Source organism: Martes martes, assembly GCF_963455335.1.
Source record: "Martes martes genome assembly, chromosome: 3".
In the NCBI taxonomy this organism is placed as follows: domain Eukaryota; kingdom Metazoa; phylum Chordata; class Mammalia; order Carnivora; family Mustelidae; genus Martes; species Martes martes.
Window position 1 is genome coordinate 161006042 of NC_137890.1, and position 23174 is coordinate 161029215.

General features: G+C 39.7%; 1 protein-coding gene across 4 annotated transcripts in view; it reads left to right on the forward strand.

The window, feature by feature from the left end:
- The window catches only part of IRS1 (insulin receptor substrate 1), a 58699-nt gene that overhangs the window by 12997 nt on the left and 22528 nt on the right, over positions 1-23174 (forward strand). The window contains exons 2-3 of one of the 4 annotated variants that reach the window (XR_013966612.1): positions 11163-11246; positions 11551-12079. The exons of 1 other annotated variant lie outside the window; for it this stretch is intronic. The gene's annotated coding sequence lies outside the window, so the exon portion shown is untranslated. Of the gene's footprint in view, positions 1-11162; positions 11247-11550; positions 12080-22690; positions 22758-23174 lie in introns of those variants that run through there. 2 more of the 4 variants (XR_013966610.1, XR_013966611.1) reach the window with 2 other exon arrangements.

Here is a 23174-nt window from a genome sequence, read left to right on the forward strand (position 1 = left end):
ACTAGTTCTTAATATAGTGTGGTAGGATTAACTCTAAAGGTTAAGGAGCCTTTTAAGGACGTTCTGGTCACCAAAGTCTCATATTTTTGGAGTTCAGAAGAATTAAAGCTTTCTGTTGGAATAAGCAGAAAGAATTTCAAATTTCAAAACCATTTCAAATTCTGGAAACAGGTTATTTTAGCCATAATAATTGCATGCAAATAATAGAATAAATTGTTTAGTGATTTCCTCTCACTCCAAGTTTTAATAACTTTGGAGGAAATTAGTGGGATTTAGAGAATCTGTTCCGTCTCCTAAGGGGATGTGTATTACTACAGGTATGACTGGAATAATCTCTACTTTGAACTAGAGAGGAACTCCAATGGTTAAAAATATTTATAGCTAATGTCCTGATGTTCTTGCTGATTCTGGCCCAGGTTCAGTGTAAAGAGGATGGAGAAGTTATTATTACAAAATAGAAACTTTCAAGAATATGGTAACAGATGACTTTTTTTTTTTTTTTAAAGATTTTGTTTATTTATTTGACACACAGAGAGAGAAATCTCAAGCAGGCAGAGAGGCAGGCAGAGAGAGAGGAAGGGAAGCAGGCTTCCCGCTGAGCAGAGAGCCCGATGCGGGGCTTGATCCCAGGACCCTGAGATCATGACCCGAGCCGAAGGCAGAGGCTTAACCCACGGAGCCACCCAGGCGCCCCAACAGATGACTTCTAAATCACAATTACCAATATTATATCCTTTAGGGGGACTTGGCAATAAGAATACGCTAAAACAATAATATCAGTTTTCTTCCAGACCATCTGGAGTGAGGAATGAAATTCAACCACCTCCGAAAACTTTTAGGAAAGCTGTTAAAGAATTTACTCTGTGAAATAAGCTAGTTCCTTAGGTGTCTGCACCATTTAGCTTTGATCTGTAACAAACCATCCCAAAACCGATGGCCTTAGAACATCAGTCATTTGGTAGATCGCAGTTCTGAGGGTTGGTGTTAGGCTTCGTTCAGTGGGGCAGTGTCTGTCTCACTTGGGGAAGCTCACGTGGACAGTTGGCTGAGGACTGGTTGGTTCAGGATGGTTTCTGTCACTTGTCTGGTGGATGATGCTAACTGTCAGTTGGTGTTTGCTGCTGCTTGAACCAAAACAGGCTAACCCAAACTTAACATAGTATTTGGATGAGCAAACCAGCAACAGTGAGGGGGGCACACGTGTTTTTCAAGCCTCTGCTTGCTTCACATTTGCTCCTCTCCCATTGTCCAAAGCAAGTCACAAAGCCGTGCCCAGTTTCAAGGGATAGAAAAATAGATCCTACTTGTTAATGGGAGAACCCTTGTACAAGTGTATTTATAAATACATCGTTGACCATTTATTAGTTGCATGTTGAATGCCTAGAATAAAGTTATTCTTAGATGTTTATAATGAATATTCCTAGCTTTGGGTGAAATACAATGATTTCCTTCGTATTGGTGGTATCACTGTTTTCCTTTTTGTTTTTTGGGTTTTTTTTTTTTGTTTTGTTTTTCTTTGAGAAACACGAAGCTTATACTGACTCACTAAACTTTGATTGAGTTCATAATGTGAGTCAGGCACTGGGGACCGAAACAGGTGTGTCCCAGTCTTCCCAGTGCTTGTAGGAGGCAAAGAAGGAAACAATGAACTGCGTTACAGCAAAGTGTGGGGACAGGAAATGATTTGAGAAAATAGTAAATAATGTGGTTCTGTCATTCAGGTTCACGAAGGGATAGCAAGGATTTTTTTTATATCACAGATTCAGATCTTTCTTTAGAGTTTGATTCCCTCTTGAGATTGGCCTCTTAAGGAATGAGTAAAAGCTGGAAGTTCACCTCTAAGAAATACATGAAAGATGACTTCTGAGGTTTCTTTACCAGAGACTGTCATCTATATTTTTAATGCCAGTGGTGGTTGGTGAAATTAGTTCTGCTATTTGCCCGAGGCCAGAGGACTACACTTCCTAGCAGTCCTTAGGCAGCTCCCACAGGCCTGGACTTGAAATATGGTACTAGAAGGGAGCCCCGAGCCACAGGACATGTTGTATCATCCTCCCTCCATCCCTTTGCCAAAACTGCCTTTTCCGCACATACAGGAAGCTGGACCAGAGCAGCGCTTGCTCAGAGAAGGAGGCTTTTAGTGGGGAGTGGTGGGGAGCAGTGGGTGAAATGGGACCAGAGACATCAGTGGTCGGAAAGAATTGTTCCCACCTGAGCACAGTTATTGACTCTGGTAACGCAGAGTTGCTGAATCTCCGGAAGCAAATGCAGATGGTTGGCAGTATCCCACTCAAAGCCACGGCAGTGGTTTCTGGAACCCCGTCTCAGATCTCTTACCAGCCAGTATTTACATTTTTCTTACACCAGAACCTCGAATGCCTTAAACGTTCTTGAGGTTACAGAACAAAACAAAATCGGGACACTGGGTAATGTATGTAATATTGGGAGGAGGGAAGGGGGTCCCTAAAGGGTTTCGAGGGGCCAGTTGAGTGGTGTATTTATATCCTGGTCTTGGCAGCTCCCACCTACCCCCCAGCTCCTCGTTGGCTTGCCCTTTGTGCCCCTTCCCGATTCCAAGGCACTCTTTGAACCCCAGTTAACAATACCTTCCTTTCAAAGCTGATCCCATTCCCTCTGGTTAGATAAAAGAATATAAATATCGCATGTTTTTCTAAAGAATGGGTAATGACTTGACTTCTGAAAATATTTTACTTCCATTGGTAGGAAATCCTGGAAGTCATTGGGGTTATAATGAAAACTTTCCCTTTTGCCTAAGCTTGTCTCACTAGCGAGAGTGTGTGTGTGTGTGTGTGTGTGTGTGTTTGGAGGTGAGGAGGGTTAGGGAGTGGAAACTGCATTCCAATAAAAAAGCTTACATTCCTAAAACGAGGTCTTTAAAAATATTTTGCAGCCTGAGCCTTTGGTCCCTCACAAGTTCCTACAAGGGACAACCTTCAGACAGTGTACAGACTTGTTGGTTCTCGGGCCTTTGAACTGGGTGAGGAATGTGTCTCAAGTCGGAAAAGGGAATGGTTCTTTCGTGATTTTAGCCTCTAGCTTAAAAGCTGGAAGAATGTTATTGTGCCTTCAAAGCCTCTTTCCCACTGCGCTCTATTAGATGGGCTCTTGGAAAGCGTCTTTGCATTATCAAGTACACAACAAAATCCCAAGCCACCCAATTCGATCTAATTCAATGGCTACTTTAGGTGCATTTTAAATTAATGTGTCTCTTCTGTAAGAATAGAGCCCCATTCTACTCCTCCCTCTTTACCCCAATTGAGGTGATTTATAGTTACTCACTAGATAAGAAAAGTTTTAGGTTCATTTGAGGGGGGGGGTGGACTTGGGGATTATTATTTAAAAGAATAATGGCAGAGGTATTTAGGAAGGTAAGAGTTCTTAGCTCTGTAGAATTGAGAATGCATTTCCATGGGAAGTAAGTCAGATTCCATTTGCATTATAAAATCAATACATTTAAACGACCAAAGAAAACATTATTGTTTGTTATTGTATGTTATTGGCTGGGTTCAAGTACACCTACCATACTGTCTCCCACCTTGCTTTCAAAAATTTTACCCCTTCCTTCAGGGATGTAAACCCCTATCCTTGCTCTAGTTACTCATTTCCCAGCACTCTTTGCTAATAAAAATTGTGAGCACACTGAAAGCAGACGCCAGTGTCTGAGGAGGAGAGGACCCACTGAACTCTTGCCAAATTAAAAACTTGTTTATCAACAGTCCAGAGGATAGTTGTTGAATCAAGGCAGAGGATAGCTTTAGGAAAGTCCCAAACAGAAATAATGCTGTGGATATATTCTGGGTACCTCAAACCATTTCATTGACTAGATATTTTGAAAATCAAATTCAAGGGTCACCTGGGTGGCTTAGTCAGTTAAGGGTCTGCCTTTGGTTTAGGTCATGATCTCAGGGTCCCGGAATTGAGCCCCATGTCCTTGGGCTCCCTGCACAGCAGGAGTCTGTTTCTCCCTCTCCCTCTGCCCCTTTACCCTTGCTTGTGTGCTCTCTCTCAAATAAATAAAATCTTAAAATCAAATTCAAATTCAGATTCCACATGATATTAAACAAACAAAATGGCAGGGGTTCTTGTACTCTAATAGGAGTAGAAATCCAAGCTGTGGTGAAATTAATTATAATTGCATCATTCCTATGTCTGAAATCCTGGGATACTTCCTCTGTTTTCCCCCAAACCATTCTTTTAAAGATTGATGGAAACTTTGCTTTATTTTAAGGAGATTGATTTCTCTGCCTCCAGCAGTCTTTTACCAGTTTTTCTTATACTAGTAGAGTTGTTCTGATGTTAATTGCAGTTTACTAATGTAGGTCAGAGCTTAGCATTTTCACGGAGGTTTAAAGATACCAAAAGCAATAAGAAAGTGATTTGGAAAATAATTGTTATATCATAGTTACCTCTATTTTTAAAAAGAGGCCAATTACTCAGTGTGTGATTTGGAAGAATCCCGTTCTAATTTGTCTCCTATGCTCATGCCTTTTCTTCCTCTTGAGTATAATAAGGTTGCTAGTTAACCCCTCTACTGTGAAGTACCAGTAAGATCTGGGAAAAGGAATTATATTTACATGAGTGCATTTTGCCACTGTGGCACTTGTTAGCTACAATGCTAAGCTTGGTCTGGGAAGTTGATCCTGATTGCCAGGGTAGGAGTCTGCCTGCGTTCTGTTTCCACACTTCATTGAGGTTGGGCTGTTTGGATGGCTGTGATAGAATGTGTGTCCTAAACTATCACCTCTTATAGCAATTCTTCTTAAATATTGCTTGACATTTCAAGTATTAAGCTAAAACATAGGATCCAAACAGTGTGACACACAGCAAAGCATTTATCAACCTTTGTTCTAAAACCCTGCAACTCCCCAAGATTTGTAATATAAATGTGTTCTGTTTTATTTTAAAGAGGATTTCCGTTTTCCTGGCCCTTCACAGTCATTTGACATTTATGCTACTTTCTAAAACTTAGTAGTGTTTTCTAGCAGGTATGCGGCTGGTATCAAGCTAGGCTGTTTTTCTCTCTGCCGGCATAGTGACTAAGTTCGAATGCTTAGTGCAATGGGTTTGGCATTTGGTTGTTACTGTTTGTTGTAGATACTGAATGAATGAATGTGGGACCATATGTTTTTAAACCACAGTATGAGAAGTATGCAAGCACTTCATTTATCTGTAGACCAGAATCATATTCCATTCAGGAGGACAGAGAGTTTTTCTTAACTATGCTACCACTGCCTCATACTCGGGGGTTCTTGTCTTAAATATTTCTGCTCATTCCATAATTAAGCTGTTGTAACTACTGAACCTGGACATCTGAAGAAATCATAACTGGTCATAAAGACAGTGGTGGCAAATTGCCAAAGAGTCAAATGTTTATAGACCAGACATGAGAGAATGTTCTGGTTCATTAATGCAACAAGGAGTTAGTGAGTTGCTGCTGAGTACCAGGCATATTCCTAAGTTCTGAAGTTACAAATGAAAAGAAAACATGCTAATTCAGGCCCTCGTAGAGCTTCTTTTCTGGGGACCAGTTGAGGGAGAAGGCATCAAGGATCAGCTTCCCTAGGGGACAGATGAGACCCACTGAGAGATGGGACAAGGGTTTCTGGCCCACTTCATGGACTGGAGAGGTTGACAACATTGATTTATACATAAAACTTTTACCTTAAATTTCATCACAATCCCTTTGCCTGGATGTAAGTATGTCATTTGCACTCTTCACGGCTTATCAGTCATGATTAAGTTTACTTTGTGACTCATAAATGGAGCAAAGTCAGATTTTTCTGCTGTAATAGGGCAGTATATGAAAGAGCAGGAAGTAAGAGTTGAAGTTGGTATGTGTCTGCTTGGAAAAAATGGTCTGACATGTAAAGTCAAGATCTGGAACAGGTGACACCTAGGGAAGGAGGGTGAGGAGTATGTGATATCTCTGGGGGGGCCCTGGAAAAGATGGGGATTGACCGGGTATGGCCATCATTGTGTGCTGGTATCATAAATCAGAGCTTACATTGCAGCTTTAAGGTTAGTAATTTTCACTGGGTATTCAGGCTTTTCTTTTGAGCATTATTATGCAGAATTGGTAATGTGTAATACCTATCCTTTTCTGAAATTTTGTCTGAAAATTCTTTTGGATAAGTATTTAGTATGTTTGCTTTTCTCTACATTTATTCCTTGTACAAAATGTTTGCAAGGAAAGACCAACATCTTGAAACTACTCTTATATAAAAACTTTTATTTTGATATTGTGTATTTTACTAGTAAGGGTCTTCAAGTACATCCCTCTTGGATCCATGTATCACAAGAGGAAATCCTATAGTTTGAGGTAACTTTTTCTAATGGTTTAAAGTCTTTATGGTGAGGAAACTTCTTTATAGCTAACTTAAAGACTTTATTGTCAAGGGAGAGCATTTCCTTCTTTCTGATTTTAGTAGGGGTAAAAGTGATGGCCCCTGTCCTTTTTTCTTTTAAATTGGGCATGTAAATTTTATTTTTATCCAGAGATTTACATATGCATATAAAATTGACTGTAAGGGACAGTAAGGTTGTAAAAACAAATTAAAAAATAAAACATAATGACAATGTTTAAATGTGCAGAAGATGAAACAGGAAATCATATCAACCTTGGTGTACTAGTCAGTTTTCTAAAAGAGGAAATAAGGCTAGAAATGAATTAAAAAAAATCTTAAAATAGCCGTAAACATAAAGCATTTCATACGTGATTGGAAATGCTAACTAAACTGGATATGACTTCCTGGGTTTCAAATACAACATACACTCATTTGCTGAAATTACAGAGTCAAGTCAAACTTTGCATCATCCAAATTTTTGATAAAAAAGTGCACCTAATACAGTTATAATTTGGGGTTCTTTAAAGGTTTTACTTTTAAGTAGTCTGTATACCCAATGTGGGGCCCAAACTCAGAACCCTAAGATCAAGAGTCACCCTACTGAGCCATCCAGGTACTATCATTTTGAGATTCTTTAAAGTGGCCAGGAAGCTTAAAGGTTTTTGAAAACCATTTAGCAGAAGTCATGAATATTTATAGAATTTGTTTTTTCAAGCAAACTTGTCTTATCATTCATTTTTAAAGGATTTATTTATTTATTTATTTATGAGAGAGATCACCAGTGCCCAAAAGGGGGGAAGGGCAGAGGGAGGGGGAGAGAGAGAGAGACTCTCTCAAGCAGACTCCATGCCGGGCACAGAACCCCACTTGGGCTTGATCCCAGGACCCTGAGATCATGATCACAAGCCAAAACCAAGAGTTAGTCACTTAACTGACTGTTGCATCCAGGTGCCCCTCCTTCATTTTTAATTCAGTAGGTTTTTTTTTTTTTTTTTTTTAAGCATTTCCTTACTTTCTGATTCTCTAAGATGCTCCAGGATCATCTTATTTATTTCCTGCCCTAATCTTGGAATCTTCCATTTCTCCAAGAGGCCCTGGTTCTGTTTATTGGAGAATTGTATTAGACACCCACATATTGGCACAAGATGTGTTTGTTGCTCCTGGCTTGTCATTTATTTTCTGCCCTCTCGGTTGCCAGAGCAAGGAAATACATGTGTGTGTACTACACCACATATACACACATATCTATAAATATTTCTATATGTAACCATCTGTATCTGTACTAAGCTAAGCATAAGTTCATACTGATGTCTCTTAACTCTAATGGATTTCCATATGGATTATTCTAGCATTTCCCCTTGTTTATCTGTCACCTCCCACTCCCCACAGTGAGAAACTTGGCTGTCGCCATCTTCCATTTACTGACTTGTTCAATTCTACTGCATGCAAACACAGAACACTTCCAGAATTGTTAACCTGTGCCCTGTAGGAAATGACTTTATCAACCAGGGCATGGTGCTTAGGTACAGTTTCTTTTGCCTTAAGTCTTACAGATTCCCCTCATTTCCAAAGTTACACTTTGGTCAGTGCCTTGTTCCTTTGCCCCCTTCAGTGAGGTAGGCTTGTGCATTTGTGATAACGTTTCTATCCTTCTGTCACATTCTGCGTTCCACCTGTGATCACTGACCTCCTCCCTCTCTCTGTGATCTCTGTCTGTCAAATAAATAAATAAATAAATAAAATCTTTTAAAATAATTTGCATCCATAAATCTTATTCTTTGTGCCAAAGAAAGGGCTAGTGCTTTCTTTAAGACAAGATATTAAGACAAGTACTTAATATCTTGTATTTGCTACAATAGTGTCATATAAAATAGGCCGGGCTGCTTCCCTCTCCCCTGCCTCTGGCAACCACCGATCCCTTTACCATCTCTGCAGCTTTGCCTCTTTCTAAGTGGCATACAATTGGAGTCATGCATACATACATACATTTATCATACTGGCTTCTTGTACTTAGCAATATGCACTTGACATTCATCCAAGGTTTTTTGTACCTTGATAAGCTCCTTCTTTCTTGACTGCTGAATAGTATTCCATTGTGTGGATTTACCACGGTTTGCTCATCCAGCCCACTGGCTTTTTACAGGATATTTCCCTACATGCCTTTGAAGATCTTAGAAGTGAGCTCTTAGTTTTCCCTTAATACTAACCATTTTTAGGTTTTACTCGTCATTCTAATTTCTCAAACCTGCAGTCAGTTTTGTGGTTCTTTCCAAGATCTATAATGTTCCCACAATTTTTCCTGCCCAGAATTGGCCAGTGTTCTATAGCTGAGTGTTTCAGACCAACCCAGGGTACAGCTGGAGATCTGCTTCCTGTTTTCTTCACATTCTTCCCCATTTAATCTTTAATCGGTATTGAGTTGTGCAGTAACAGCAGAACATTCTAGATTTTTGTACCACCTTTGTACCACTGTGATTGTCAGAGCCCGTTTCAGGCCTCTTCCTTGAAGGACCTGGCTCTTTGGATGTTTTGAAACTGTTGTTATTTGAATCCTTCTACTGGTAGTCTTTTTAAAAAATGATTTGTAATCTTGCCTCATGGTAGATATTTATAAAATCTTCATTTTTGCCTCTGCATAATTGACTTCCTGGCCTCTGGGAATCCAGTGAGTACACTCAATTTTTGCCTGGTCATCATCTGCTCTAGATGCCCAGTGGGAATCTGGGATTGGCCGCACACTCCTGCTGGGCCAGGCACAGCGTGGGTCACGTGAGGCAGCCACAGGGTTCATCCCCATCTGAATTTGTCATCTGGGGACTGGTTTTTCCTTGCTGGACCACAGGACATTGTTCCTGGGCTTATAAAGGGGCCACTCTGTGGTGAATTCACACAGATCACCTTTGCATGAGGAAAGGCAGCTACTTAGCAATTGGCTGAAAGGGGCTTCAGGATCCTACTTATACACTTTCAACACTCAGTGAGTTGTTTTGAACATGTACTACATTCAAGGTGTAATCTGCCTTAAGATTACTCTCTCCTAGGGTGGCTGCCATTGACCAAGACTAAACCCCTTCCTAGCCACCCCAGAATGGGTGTGCTGTGGGGCAGGTAATCAGAGGAGGGAGTGACCAGGGGGTCATAAAGGCACAGATGTTTTGTTCAAATACTAAGACGCAAAAGACCAATAAAATCCAGGTCGTTTATGCTCCATGGTCTCATTCCATACAGCCCTTTTTTTCTCCCCTTGAAAAACACAGACATTGACTTTTTTCTCTTTCTCTCTCTGAAATTGTCTGGACTTGTGTTTCTGGCAGTGGAATTCCTGACATACTAGATCATAAAGATTACAGCTAGGCATCTTTTATATCTCTGTGTGTGTGTGTGTTTTCTCCATATATTTAACCTTGGGTTACATGTGTAATTTTTCAAACATTCACTTATAATCAGTTTTGTTGCCTGTACTTGTTGGCTATAAAAGCCTCTGGAAAAGTTGTTTAAAATACAGGACTCAGGGATTTCTTGATACGTATCCTTTTCACTGAAATGAATCTCTGGATAAAAGTTATTTTTAAAACTGCTTAAAAATTAACCGACCTAAAGCAAATCTTAGGTTCATTTTGAAACTTATATTAGAAATAGGTACATATATATAAAATATAAATTATATTTTATTATATTTTGTATATTATATATAAAATATAAATATATATATGTGTGTATATATATATATATATTTTTTGCTGTAATGGCCATGGTTTCAAAATGTCCAGAAATATCCAAGGAGTGTTCCATAGGTCATTGACTAGAGACATTCCATAGAGTTTCTGGGGCTACTTGATTTTGCACGTTACAGATTGTCACCAGAGTCTAAAAAGAATTGGTATGACTGGACTATATTTGCATGTAGAGTGTTAGCAACCCTCCAGAGTATACACACTGGGCTATTTATGAAGCAACTTCAGCTGACAGCTGAAGATCAGAAGATTCTATTTTGGGAAGTGTCCTAAATGTGAGGTTCTGTGGTGAAAAAATTTAGTGCCCTACAGATAAGAATACTTAAAACAGGAAGCAGTGGTAATTTATTGCTTCCTGTGTAAGTATTCTTATCACTATGATAAGCTTTAGGTTTCAGTTCTGCTTTCCTGATCCCAAGATTTCTTTTCTTGTAATCAGCACCTATAAGAGGATTAAAAATGGGGGGGGGGACCCAAAAAACAAAAAAAGGGCAAATGTTGGGGGAGGGGGAGTGAAAAGAATATACTAGCATGATTTTTCCTGTGTCGAAAAGATTCTTATATTTCCTACCACTCAATAGTATTTGGTAGGCTAAGAGAGAAACTGTCTACCACTGCTGGCTCATTCCTTCGGCTCCATCTGTTGTGTATGTGAACATGGCATCAGTTCCAGGTTCGTCTGATGCAAGCCTGAGTTGGCGATTGTATACGAAAGGTCGAATAATGCATATGACTATTGCACATGATAGAACCAGCATGGATAAGGAAAGAGATGGGAATTTTATTCCTGATTCTGCCACTTCCTGGGTTCTACCATTCTTTGACCTGGTTTTCTGGTTTGTAAAATTAGAGGTAGTAATATTTCCCCAATCTGTCTGGTAGCATTGTCCTGAGGAGCAAGCAAAGGACGGTGTGGAAGTTCAGTCATGAACTGTGAATTTCATCTTGAGCTTAAAGTTTATAGTGGTTTCACTCAATTCCTACCACTCCCCTTTCACCCTTAGAACACAAGGGTGCTTTTGGTTCATGTCCCTTTCTTATTAAAAATATTTTTCAAATTCAGTCAGCTTCCTAGACTTCTTGGCTGGATGACTATCGTGATTGAGTGCCCGAAGAAAGATGCATCAACGTTGACTCTCTATTTCAGGTATTTGTTTTGTGAAGTGGGAGTGTGTTGTATTGTTAAATTCAAGGGAACTGGGTTGCATTTATTAGCTTGGCATAGAAGAATCAAAGTTCTACACATGGGCTAAATTATTTTATAAGCTGTAAGTATAAATCAGGATTAAAGACTGAAACGTATTTATTAAATTTTAAAAGGAAGTACGTACATACATTTTATAGTTCCTATGGATTTAATTATATACTAAATACAGAAAATAAAAGTATTACTGGGTCACACTGAATGTTTTCTTCCACAAAATTCTTGTTGATAAATGTCTTTACTCTAGAGTATCTGCCTTCTTCGCCTGAGAGATCCAGTGTTACGTGCTGGACAACCATCTTGAAGAGACTGGTAAAGGAAAGTCAACAGCATGACTCACTTATTTAAGTGAAGGACCTAGATAACTCTGTAAAGTTGGTCATAGAATCTGGATGATGTAGTTTACTTTTCATAAAGAAAGGCAGCTTTGGAGAGTGGGAACCAGTTAAATCATCTGTTACTTCACCCTTGCTCTTACAGAATGACTTTTTGTAGTGTTGGCTGTGTGGTGATTTTATAGGGTACCATGTTTCTATGTGACTATTCAGAGTGAGCTCATTCTTGGTCCTGACTTGGCGTTTGTCAAGGTCACAGGTTTATGGGAAAGATGACGATGATAGGGTACACATGGCTTGTGGAGGGGTTCACAGTTAGGTCCCCTTTGCTGTGTTCAACTGTATGAGATTAGCCAGCTATCCCAAACAGTTACTCCAGTGGCTCACTAGGCTCATTTGTGTTCCAGAATTATTTCAGACCATTGGCTCCATTGGTCAAGGAAAAACAAAATAGAGATAAAATGAGAAGAACAAAGATGTTAGAGGAGGAGTAAAATTCATATGACAGTTTGGTAGATACCCATTGACCATAGTTAATTAATTAATTAATTAATTAATCATAATTACCCAGAGGTCAGAAGTTATTAGTTAATTTTTGTTATTTTGCTATTTTGTTTTCCATGTAGAATGGATTTTGTAAACCTTATATGACTCTTTGAATTTATCATGAAAAATATTAGGCCTAAAAATGTCCTTGAAGATGATAACACTTAAAACATTCATTCTATAGATAAATAAATAAATTCAGGCCCAGAGAAGGTAAGTAAATTGGCCAAGATGGTACAGCTGTTTCATGGTAGAATCAGCAAAGAACCCTAATATATCTCCAGCCTGATGCTTTTCCCCCCATGCTATACTGTATAAAGATGTATATGCATATAATGCTTTGCCAATTTTATATTTTTATATATATATGTATATAATGTTACTTATGTTACATTCTTATATATATGTGGTGTACAGAGAATATATGTCATACATTTAATTGTTCATTTATTTGTTCCTCAAATAAATGAACCAATACTGTTTTGGGTGCTAGCGATAAGTGTCAGTGTCTGCCCTCGTGGCGTGTGTATTCTAGTGGGACAGACACTAAGCAGATACGTGTATTTCAGATAGTGGTAAGTACTCTTAGGAAAAATGGAGCAGGTTGGAGGTGATGGGCAACATGCATGATCCTCAGTTTATCAAAGAAGCTAAGCAAACTGCACTCAGATTTAGTTTTAATTTTTGGTTTTGAAGTAGTTTTGAAAACTTGTATTGGGCCAGAAGCGTTCGGATTTTCAAAGATATGTTTGGGAAAAAATTGTAAATTTATGAGAATAATTAAAGGATTTAAAAGATTGCTTGTTAAATGCAGTTTCTTCTTTTATATGCACAGTGTTTGATTATTAGCCATCCATGAAAATTATTTATGAGCACTGGTAATTAAGTGCTTGTATCCATGACTTAGTCAACCCTATCCATAAAGTTTTAAAAATGCATTTATGACTACTAAGACTTTATTAGTGCTCTTTTTTCAACCTCCGGTATCCTTTCTGGGGGAAGAAGTGCTTGCACAGCTCTGCCCACGTGGGAGACCAGATAATAGCCCTGAAAACAGTGACACTGTATTTTATAAAACTTGGCAGGCCATACCTTAAATAATAGTAAGGCAGTCAATGGGTGATGTGTCTTAACTAAGACAAATGTATGCTTGTTATCATGAATAGCCCATTCTGAAAAGTCAAAGACTCTTATTTCATTGGCTTATGACTTATTTTTATAGGTACCTGTTTTTCTGCAGTCACAGATAAAAAGTTTCCTGAAGATAATAACAGAGGAGTCCTTCCCTACTATCTCCCCCATTCCCACTAGAAAGCTCGCTCTGTTAGACTACTCTGATGTTGTAATAATGAGTTGATAAGTTGTTGCTTTTAGAATGCACGTGAAGTCTGGAACCTCCTGTGAAACTCTCAGGAAGCCTAAGATGGCATGCCCTGCATGGCTAGGTCTTCCATCCGTAAGCTGGGTGGCTGGAAGGGCAGACCCAGAAATGGCTCTCTGGTCCCACGGGGTGCTGGGGCGGGGTGGGGGGGTGGCTATACTGTTTTGACCTGATGTTTGGACTTTCTGAAGACACTCTGGGCAGCTTGGCTTGAACTTCTTTTCCTTTTGGTCACTGGTCATTTGAACCTGGACTGTCCTGATTTTAGTGTCCATGTCCCGCATGGCCAGTCTCACATTCTTGGCTGGGCAGTGGCCCGTGTCCTGATTGTCTTCAGTTTCGTTGTTTGTTCATGATTCTTTTCTGAATGTGCTCAGTTGCTTACAATCTTTGGCATGTTTTCTGTGCTTTAAGAGCATACTTGTGGCCACAGAACAATTTGGGGATAGTGATAAAGTTGAATTAGGAGAATTCCAGGGGCAGTGGGTGGTTCAGTCGTTAGGCATCTGCCTTAGGCTTAATCATGATCCCAGGGTCCTGGGATCAAGCTCCGCATGGGGCTCCCTGCTCGGTGGGGAGTCTGTTTCTTCCTCTCCCGCTCCCCCTGCTTGTATTCCCTCTCTCGCTGTGTCTGTCTGTGTCAAATAAATAAAATCTTAAAAAAAAAAAAAAAGTACTTGAATGCTATCTGAAAAACATCTTTAAAAAATGGAGAATTCTGGTATCAGTCTCTAGGTTCTGATTGTCTTTCCACTTGCATAAACTATTTTGAAATATATTGAACATAGTTACATAGAATACATAGAATGTGAGTGGTCTCATTATGTAAACAAGTGTTAGGATGTTGTTGGAGAGTAGGTTGCCGATAGGAACATCTATCCTTGCCTCCATCAGTTCTGATGACTTCAAAGAAGAATCAGAATCTTGGTGAATTTCTGAGGGCCTCCAGATTGGTTAGGTAACAGCCAAAGGCTAGTTTCAAATGGATTCTGAGATCAGCAAATATAGGGGGGTATTCAAGTCAATTTTACCAATTAACTCTTGATATACTCTGTAGTACACAAACACCTAAGTCTTTGATTACCCCTTTGGCTTTGATTTGGTTTATTTCCATCTTATCAGTGATTATTCACTTACTATATTCATTATTATTTCATTATTTCATAAAATATATTTGTATCCTTGCAACTAATGTATATCCATACATTCATTTCATAGATATTTACTTGTTGAGTGGCTACTGTGTACCCAGCTACTTTTTTGGAAGATGGGGAGTCTAGTAAATTAGGCAGAATTAGGTTTTTATCATCCTGGGGTATGTATTGTCCTAGTGGAAGAGGGAAATGATAAACAAGTAAACAAAAGTATGTAATTTCAGGGACTAAGAACTACCAGGAAAATTAAGTAGTGATTAATTAAATTTAATTAATTAATTAAACTAATTTAATTAATTAATTAAAGTGATGGAGAAGAAGGGGGAGGGTGGGCTCTATCTGTGAAGGGTAGTCAGAAAGGAAGGGTCTGAGCAAACACCTGTGTGAAGTGCAGGAGAAAGCCAACTTTCTGTGTGCTGGTGAGAAGTGTTCTCAGGACCAGCAGATGCAATTCTGCAAAGGGAACAATTCTAGCATATTCTGGTGCATCTGGGGTAGCAGATGCGGTTGGAGTAGCAGGTTAGGACCAGACTTTGGAGGGCTTGGTAGGTCATGCTGAGTGGTTTGTATTTCATTCTAAGTGAGATGGGAAGCCCAGTTAGAAGGTTAGCTTCTGTTCCGGGACTACCCTGCAGGCCTGCCGTCGTCTACCATGGAGAGACATGAAGTTCTTCTGTATAATTTCTTACTCCCCACGTCTTCACTTTTGATTGAGGCCAATCGGCTGGGGCCTCTTCTATGAACTAAAGTTATCTCTGACCTATATTTTCATAGGTTCCTTCCCAGCATCCCTCAGGCAGGCAGTCTAGGGGTACCTCCAGGAGAGTTCATCTTTAATCTTGCCATGGCAACATGTTGCCTCAGCTGCTGAGATGCTCCTGGACCAAAGCAGGCCCTTGGGGTATTGTGACTACAATTCCGTCCTCATTCCAGGACTGTCTAGATGCTTGGCCACCCACCTAATGATTGTTGACACATTCCTTGCAAGACACACCTACTCTTGTTTCTTTCTGGCCAGATCACAAGTATTCCATAAAGAATGGTGAGGACCCTTCCTTCTTGGGTAGGATCCTCAATGTAAGCCTCCAGCAAGCATTCTAGCTGTAAAGAATCCAGTTTTGATCTGTCTACTTTTGGTCATTTTTGTTTTGGAATCTGTGTCACCTGCCATGACCCGTTTGCATATTGGTCCTGTGAGTGCTCACACTTATTTCAGGCCTCCTTTTATCTTAAGTGGTTTTTAGGTTATGAGATCCAAATTTAGACTTGCTGATAACACTTGGCTGCCAGTGGACTGGCACTGAGTAGAAGTCTGTATGTTTTAGGAAGTACAGTATTAGTTCATTTTAATCCTTTAATCTACCCGTATGCTAGATAATAGTCTGCTCTAACACCTACATTTCAGAGCATTTTTTTTTCTGTGACATTTAAAAGCTATAATGGAAAAATATGGCACCAATCAGGTTGAGTGAATTAGCTTTGACTTTTATTGCCTTGTTTTTGTTTTTGCTTTTTAACTGGATTTTACCTACTTCCTGGAAAATGTTGGCGAAGTTCACGTTCAGTGATGTTTTTGATATGCCATTTGCTTTAGGTGTTAATTTTGTGATCATTCTTGTCCTGAGCTACTCTGGACAGCTGGCTCTGGTAGTTTCATGGGGGCATGCTCATGGGTTGATGAGACCCGGAATATGTACTTGGCAGGGGGAGAGTGATCATTAGTTGAGGTCCTGCAATTGTAAGGATTTAGCAGGGAAGTAGAAGCTATAAAAATATTTACTAATGAACTAACCACTTCTAGAGTCTCTTCTTGATTATTAGCTCTCTATACTTATAACCAGGAATGCTCCTCCCTCAGTTTTTGTTCAGCCTTGAAAATGTACATTTTGCAAAAGATGCAGGATTTCATGAAGTCTGTGGAAATGATGTTGTAGAACTGCTGGGATTTCTGAGTAGTCAGTGACAAGTACTGATCTAGCAGAATTAGATGAACTAACTATTGAAGAAACAAAAACTTATGACTCCTGGGGTTCCTGCATGGCTTCCTGGGTCAGTGAACCGTCTGTCTCTTGCTCTCTACTCAGATTGTGATCCTCAGGGCCATGAGATCGAGCCCCACTTCCAGCACCCTGCTCAGCTCTGAGTCTGCTGGAGATACTCTCCATCTTCCTCTGCCCCTCCCCCTCCACCCCCCTCTAAAATGAAGAAATCTTTAAAACAAAAACAAAAAGATGATGACTCCTTTAGGGAATGGTAAAAATACAGGATTAAGAGAGGACCATGGGGGAAATGGATAAATATTTGAATATTTCTATAGATAGGATCTTTTTCATGATTGTTCTATACAAATCACAGAACTCAAAGATGAAATAGGCAGGAAAAGTATTCCAAAAAATGAACACTTTGATCACATGCTAAGACTTTTACATGCTAAGACTTTGCCAGTAGATGCAACTAACTTATATTTTGTTAAAGATAGATAAGATGGCTTTTCTCATATATTTTAGTTTTAATATTTATAATATTTAAGTTTCTGATATAAAATTCCATCAAAGTGCTTTTTGCTATAAAAATGGGCTCCCTCTTTTAAGTGGATTTTACTTTTTTAAATGGCCTTTTTCTGGTACCAGTTATATTCAGCTGATAAAGACATTCTGTGTATTTCTTTTATGCATGTGACATAAGATAGCCATAGGGAGCCCTTCCCTTTTCCTGCCCAAATTTTGCAAAGTAGAACCGATAGAAAATGGAGTTTCTCATTGTTGAGTAGGCAGGTAGCAAAATACAGTGTATTTCAGTCTTGTGAGCCCAAGAAAGACCATTAGTGCTCATGGGTTGTTTTTAAAAACTCGTTGGAACAGAGTGATGCTAGCCAACTTTATAGAAAACACAAATATGTTGTCAATTCCACAGGGTCCCAATAAAAATTCTTCCTGGCTCTTCCAACTGGATATGGATCCGTCCATAGAAAGGACCTTCTAAAGATATTTGTCTGACAACAAGTAGCCATTTGTGAAGAGCTTGCTACTGGCTAGTTGATAAAATTTAAAATTTGTAAGAGTATTGTCTCATGTCTAATTCCCATTTCAGCTCAACTGTGTTTTTCCTGCAGGAGGTGAGTTAGAGTAGATTTTTTTCCTAAGAAAGGAATGGGAATCGATGAAGCCAGAGTATGAGGTAGAGCTAGATAGGGATATAATTCAAGGGGAGGGAAATGAAAATACAAACAGATTTTCTTGGCTCTGGAGAGAATTACCAAGAAATGAAGTTTGTTTGATAGAGTTCTCTCAAACTTTTTTTTTTTTTTTAATTATTTTGATAGAGTTCTAAGTACTCTGTTAATGGCATTCCCATAACCACCATTTCAGGGCAATGATGCAGTTAGATTTCAGGGAGCGCTTAATTAGTGTCCTATAGAAAACAGTTAGCTGACCAGTTTCTGATCTGCTCACACATAGATGAGTATTAAGACCTTAAGAACTGCAACACAAAGGGTAAATTGAAGAGTCATTTGTATACAGAGATGATGCTGCAGATGGCTGCCATGATCTGCTTTAACTCCTACTTCTGGATTCCTCTCAGTATCCTCATTCATTCTTTCTCTTTTTTCTGGTCTTCATGTTTCAGTCGTGTGGAATACTTTCCATAGCAATTTAAAAATCCGTATTTTAAAATCTGATTCTTTGTAACGTTCTTTTGGTGATTCTGTATTGTTGCCAAGTGAAAGCGTACTTCTATTAGTGCAGTGAAAACAAAAGCAAAATATTGCTTAGAAAATCTGGTAGAGGGAGAAACCATAGAATTTATTTTCAGATGGAATATTTTCAGATGAAATGGTATTGGATTGGGTGCTGTTAAAGTTTTCCATGTTCTGTCTTTCATCATTTGGCATGAACTACAGAGTTATGTATAGGGATTTTCGTTTTATTGGTATTTGAAGTTCATTTACTGTAAAACATTGATACAGATGCATTTTGAAGCCCTGATGACTAAGTGATGGACCTCCAGATTGTCATAGGAAGTAGGACATATTAATGCCCCGAGGCTCATTGTTGGTATTGATAATGAAGAGAATAGTAGCTTGGGTATAGCTTGAAGTTTGATTCCAAAGTCAAAGTTTTTGTGAATGGAGGATTTATGTAGGGTCTTTTTTGATGGCATTTCAAGTTGATTTAGAATTATTGGGAGTATAATGAATAGTTCCAGCTGGAGTAAAACTTATATCATAGAAACCAAGACAAAAAGACCATAAAAATGTTGATACCTGGGCCATTAGAACTCAAATGCACGATGATCTAATACTTTGGATTGCTGGTGCTAGAGAAGAAGAAAACTATTTTTCTTGCTGTTTTGCTTTTGGAAAGAAGATGGCATCTTTTTAAAAATACCCTTGGAATTCAAGATCACTGGATTGCTCGTTTCATTTTCACGTTGGCATTACAAGGGGTAACCACTGGGATCTGAGATGTGGCATCTGTGGCACTTTTTGTGGCTTTTGTTTGTAATATTTTTGTCAGAAATGTGGGTAGCAGCCTTTCAGGGAGCCTTAATACAGGACTCTCAGAATTTTGCATAATTTCAGGACTGAAGAAACCGCACCATGGTATAAAAAGAAAAACCCGCAAAATGTAGTTATTTGAATAAAAAGGAACCCAAAATAGGATGGTATGGGAAATGTTTAGGGAATGATGAGTTAAAACTAACAAGACCCTCCAGTATGAGGCTGGCAGCTGTATTTCTTAGGCCAGCCATTTCCCTCCTTGTCTTCAAGGGTATTGTCTCTTCTCCTTTTGTTTTTCCATTCAGAAAATTACTGTACATTCTTAACTATAAAAGCGTTTAAGGGGCACCTGGGTGGCTCAGTGGGTTAAGCCTCTGCTTTCGGCTCAGCTCATGATCTCAGGGTCCTAGGATCGAGCCCCGCATCGGGCTCCCTGCTCAGCGGGGAGTCTGCTTTTCCCTCTCTCTCTGCCTGCCTCTCTGCCTACTTATGATCTCTATCAAATAAATGAATAAAGTCTTAAAAAAAATAAAAAAGCATTTAAAAGAAGAGGGGCGCCTGGGTGGCTCAGTCGGCTAAGCGTCTTACTCTCTGATTTCTGCTCAGATCATGATCTCAAGGTCATGAGATCGAGCCCCCGGTCAGGCTCCACATTTAGTGAAGCGTCTGCTTGAAATTCTCTCTCTCCCTCTGCCCCTCCTCTCCCCCCTCCAATAAATAAATAAATCTTTAAAAAATTAAAAAAGCATTTAAATGAAGATGATGACACAGAATGCTCTAAGTTAGTCTTACTCTCTTCTGGATGATCAAAAGAGTATTATAATATTTTGTAAGAATAACAAATACATATTTGTCCTTGATGGACTCCTTGTTAGCTGTTGGCTTGCTTGATTCCTTGCATTCGAAAGGTATTCATACTTGCAGGGTTGTTACTCTGAGCCGATCTGGATATTATGTATGGCCCCCTTTGTGTTTTTACTCCTGACTTACAGTAAAATATGTAATTCTACTTTACACTACATAAGGGATTGACAGACTAGAGCCTGTGGGCTAAAATCTGGCTGTTGGTTGTCTTTTACAGTTTTATGGGGATAGAGCCACTCTGTTTCTTTATGTATTGTCTGGCTGCTTTCGAGCTGTAAGAACAGAATGGAGTTGTTTCCATAGAGATTGTAGGTAGAGATGGGAGGTAAAACTTACATTGTGATCGCTCTTTAGTGATTCTGTGCATTTCTGTGGGCTCGTGGCATTTTAGACGGCTGTATCACAGGAGGCATGAGCTGTGTGTCTTTAACGTGACATCTGTTATGACTTCCCAGAGAATCCTGGACCATGATTCCAAGTCAGGACGCCACCTTCAAATGGTGATAGTGCCTTTTTATAGTCACTAAGGGCAAGGTTTTTAAAAATATAACTAAATGAGTAAATCGTACGAAATTTGAATATGTCATTTCTGAAGAGTAACGATTGCCAGTTGTTGAAGGAAAGCGAACCTTAGGGAGACTTCTAGTTTGTATTTGGAGTGTTTCTGTAGGAACAAGGCCTGGCTAGATACAGGGCTACAGATCAACCTTTGTACTGATGAATCATCCTAGTCCTGTTTTATATGTTTCAGATAATCAGGATTAAGTGCCTGTGTGATCCAATACAGGGGTCTTTGCTAAAAATTAATGAGAAACTTTAACTTTCCTGTAGTTTATGATGCAACATAGTAGCACTGGGCAACCTCTGTTCATGACTATGCTTACCGCTCAGTCATAATTTCTAAATTGCACTCATGAAACAGCTATTCAAGATTCAAGAGTCACGGTTCCTAATTGAATTGGGTTAGACAGTGCTTTGTTGGGTAGATTCCTTGGATTTGGAGAATTTCAGGTTTATTGGAATACCTATAAATTCTTAGTTCTGTTCAAGTGTTAGGAGCTGTATGATCCACAGTTTGGGTTCTTTGTGAAAGCTCTTTGAAACCTCAACCAGCCTGTATTCAGTATAAGGTTTGATAAGAAGCAAAACTTCGTCACTGTGAACGGCAGTTGACTGGTGTGGCAGAGGTGGCTGCTAAGAATTAATAAGAAGGTATCAGGGACAAAATGGATAATTTCCAGCTTTTTCTGAGGCTTTGGTCTCGGTAACTGGTTTAGAATGGCTTAGTAGATCTCATAACCATCGGACTGTGTATGGTGCTATTCACAGGGCTGTTTTCACACAAACAGTGGTATAAATAGCGCCCCCTATAGTTGTCCATCCTAACCTCCTTACAACAAACACCAAATTAATACCAAAACACATTCCAAAGCTATTGTGTCGTTGTTTTAGTTAAATTACCTGGAGAGCTGGGTTTTATTGTCCTGCTTTGCTCATTAAAGCTGAGAGTTAAGGGGCGCCTGGGTGGCTCAGTCAGTTAAGGTTCGGACTCTTGGTTTTGGCTGGGGTCATGATTTCAGAGTCATGAGATCGGGCCCCGGGGCCTGACTCCCCCACTCAGCTTGGAGTCTGCTTGAAAGATTCTCTCCCTCTGCCCCTCCCCCCCATTCATGGCCTCTTGCTCCAAAATAAATAGATAAATCTTTAAAAATAAAGAAGGTAAAACTGTGAGTTGAGAACTGGCACTGTGTGTAGGTTCACACTCCTGCTAGTTAGGTGGTGTAGCTTGCTGCAGAAGTCAGCTTGATTCTAAGTTTAACTTCACATCCTGAGCCAGCAGTGAAACCTAGAAGTATTGGTTTTCAGGGAAACAGTGTGGAAAACCTCAGCAATTCCTGCCTGTCTGTCCAAATGCACATGCATGAGTCCACTACTCTGGGGAGCCCTGAGCTGCTGGTCAAGGGCTCACAAGATGGGACTCATCCTGCTGCGTCTTTGCTCCCAAGGCTTCTAGTGAGGGTAGAAGACAGCACTTTGGGCTGCGGCTAGCTTCAAGGACAACTGTTCAAATTTTGTTCTTGCAACGTATTTTCAACAAGGAATTATTGGGCGTCTAATTAAAGTGCAGAATTTGGGGCACCTGGATGGCTCAGTGGGTTGAGGCCTCTGCCTTCGGCTCAGGTCATGATCCCAGGGTCCTGGGATTGATCCCTGCATCGGGCTCTCTGCTCAGCCGGGAGCCTGCTTCCTCCTCTCTCTCTGTCAGCTTCTCTGCCTACTTGTGATCTCCGTCTGTCAAATAAATAAATAAAAATCTTAAAAAAAAAAAGTGCAGAATTTACTTAATTTTTTAAAAAAAAGATTTTATTTATTTATTTATTTATTTGACAGAAAGAGTGAGCACAAGCAGGGGGAGCAGCAGAGGGAGAGGGAGAAGCAGGCTCTCTGCTGAGCAGGGAGCTGGACGTGGGGCTCAATCCTAGTACTCTGAGATCATGACCAGAGCTGAAGGCAGATGCTTAACTGACTAAGCCACCCAGGTGCCCCAAAGTAGAGAATTAAAAAACAACAACAACAAAAAAAAAAACCCTCATTTTTTTTTCTAGGTTGATTCAGAAGTGGGAAGAAGAGGGTGCTGGAGGGATTCACCATTTAGGCAGTGTGTGCAGGCACGTAAGTGGACTCCTTCATACGTGCCCAGATCTCGACCAGCTGTGTACTTGTTCATCTTTCACGGGGGTGAGGGTTTTCCTCTGACGTAGAGACATTCCAGATGGACCAGAGTGTAAATGCCAGGTTACATTTTTAGGGGCTTACTAATGGAGCCACAGCAGATTAAGAGGGAGGAAAAAAAAAAAAAGTATGACTGCATATATTTGTAGGGAAGTGTGGACCGGATACCATTAGATTAGCTCTTTGTGAGACCCTCTTTTATTGACATTTTATAAACTCACTGGGTATTTTCAGTTCTCTCCAAGGAATAGAAAGTTAGATTCTTAATGTCACCTTTTGTTGAAATAATATTTCAGGCGACCTTTTAGTAAAGCTGCTTATTGAATCTTGGTTTTAAAATTAATTGTTAATCTTGTC